A 2,303-nucleotide genomic window follows, 5' to 3' on the forward strand; every position below is an offset into this window, starting at 1 on the left:
CCGGTCGTCGGCGTGGCGTTTGGGGCGCTCCCCCGCATCGTCACATTTGCACGGCATGCCGGCCAGGGGCGGCGACGCAGGGAGGGAACGGGGGACGCTGGCGGCGGTGAAGGAGGATTCATGTTACCAGCCCAAGACGCGCGCATGTACCAATTTTCTTCATTTGTTCAACTAACTTCACTCAAGATATATTTGCCAGATGTATAACTCGATATACCACTACCAGAGCAGCAGAGCTTGTCACACTACGTATGGGGTAGGCACGAGCACCAGCGGCGTCTTGCGGTGGAAGGTCAGCCTACCGGCCTCCTCCATGCTCACCTTCTCGGCCAACGTCCCCTCCGGCAGCTCCCACTCAAAGCCGTACAGCATGTTGGCCAACGTGAACTCCATGTTCGCCACCCCCATGACCAGTGCTGGGCAGATTCGCCGGCCGGCGCCGAACGGCATCAGTTCCAAGTGAGCGCCACGGAAGTCCACCTTGCCGTGCCTCCCGCCGGCCTCGAACCTCTCCGGCTCGAACTCCTCCGCGTCCTGCCCCCAGCTCATGGGGTCCCTCCCGATGGCCCATGCGTTCACGAGCACCCGCGACCCCGCCGGCACGTCGTAGCCGCCGATCTCCACCCTCTGCAGCGTCTCCCGCGGCAGAAGCAGCGTAATCGGCGGGTGCAGCCGCAGGGTCTCTTTGACGACCATCTTCAGGTAGGTCAGCTTCGGTAGGTCGTCCGGCTGCACCCGCTGCTCATTGCCGGCGACCACGGCCCTGATCTCCTCCTGCGCTTTCTTCAGCACCTGCGGCTTCCGGATCAGCTCCGACATCGCCCACAGGATCGTCACAGAGCTCGTGTCGACGCTGCCGATGAACGCGTCCAGGAGGACAGCCTTGACGTGGTCCCTCATGAAGCCATGCTCCTCGCAGATTCTGACGAGGGCATCCACCAGGTCACCACCGCCGCTCTCCGGCCTAGGGCGTGCGGGGTCTCGATGCTGCTCCAGCACTTCCTCGAAGAAGCCATCGAGGTCTCTGAAGATCCTCTCCCGGCGCGCGACGATGCCGGCGAGCCGGTCGAGGAGGCGGCCGGCGGTGTTGGGGAAGAAGTTCTCGGCGGAGAAGCTGGCCGACATGTCCACGGCCTCCTGTAGCACGTCCTGGAACCGCTCGTACTTGCCCGCGAACGCCTCCGCGCCGTACACGCTCCCATACGCCACTGTGGCGATCACGCCGTCGGCGACATGGAACACATGCTCGTCCAACGACACCGGCCCCGCAGCGTCGCCCAGGGCGGCCATGAGCCTGTCCACCTGCTCCCGCCGTACGGCCCAGGCGGCTCCGACGCCGCGTGCGCCAAGGAGCTCCGCGGCGAAGAGTCCGTGCATGTCGCGCTAGTAGGCGCCATATGGCGAGAAGGAGACGCTCTTGCGCCCGTAGGAGAGCCGCGCGGGTCCCGGCGACGCGGGGTGACTGCAATAGTCGGCGTCGTGGGCCTTCATGACGTTGCGCGCCGCAGCCGCGGACGAGACCACCACTGTCGTCATCGCGCCGAGCCGGAGTAGCATGACGGGGCCGTGCCGCCCGGCCAAGTCGCGCAGGTTGTGATGCGGTAGAGGTCCCAGTTGGTGCAGGTTGCCAAGCACCGGCACCTGCTTCGGGCCCGGCGGCAGCTTCAGCCGCCCTTCCTCGGTGCTACGCTTCATCACCAGCAGGTACGAGACGACGGGGATGAGGATGCCGGCTAGGAGGAGGAGGGGTAGTGAGATATCCATCGTCTCGGCCGGAGGTTTAGCTAGCTCGCTCACCGATGAGGTGCGGCTGCTCGTGGACAGTCGTCAGGGGTTTATAAAGTGACTGGCAAGGACCTTATGATTGGAAGCCATTGATTGGAAGAAAGAATGACAAGGGGCCCGCATCCCCCTTGAAAATTGGGAGGAGGGTGGAGATTAGGAAGCTAATTGGTTTGATGTTAAAAATTGACAGTGTCAAATTTTGCCAACTATTAAATGTTGGTTAGAGATTCGTTTCATATTAATTTTCATTGTCAACCACGCAAACAATTTGGGGTAGAGATTAGGATTCTAATTGGTTTGATGCCAAAAATTGGAATGCCAAATTTTGGCAACTGCTAAATGTTGGCTAGAGATTGGTTGCATAGCCATTTTCGTTCCCAATCACACAACAGGTTGGGGGCAGAGATTAGGAGGCTAATTGGGTTGATGCCAAAAATTGGCATGCCAAATTTTGGCAACTCTTAAATGTTGTCAAGAGAATGGTTGCATAGCAATTTTCGTTGCCAATCACACAAAAA

At 60.1% G+C, this 2,303-nt stretch overlaps 1 pseudogene; it reads right to left on the reverse strand.

The window, feature by feature from the left end:
- Positions 1 to 240: 240 nt before the first annotated feature.
- Positions 241 to 1,764, reverse strand: LOC123101453 (4-hydroxyphenylacetaldehyde oxime monooxygenase-like; annotated as a pseudogene).
- Positions 1,765 to 2,303: the final 539 nt, after the last annotated feature.

Source organism: Triticum aestivum, chromosome 5A (assembly GCF_018294505.1).
Source record: "Triticum aestivum cultivar Chinese Spring chromosome 5A, IWGSC CS RefSeq v2.1, whole genome shotgun sequence".
Classification (NCBI taxonomy): domain Eukaryota; kingdom Viridiplantae; phylum Streptophyta; class Magnoliopsida; order Poales; family Poaceae; genus Triticum; species Triticum aestivum.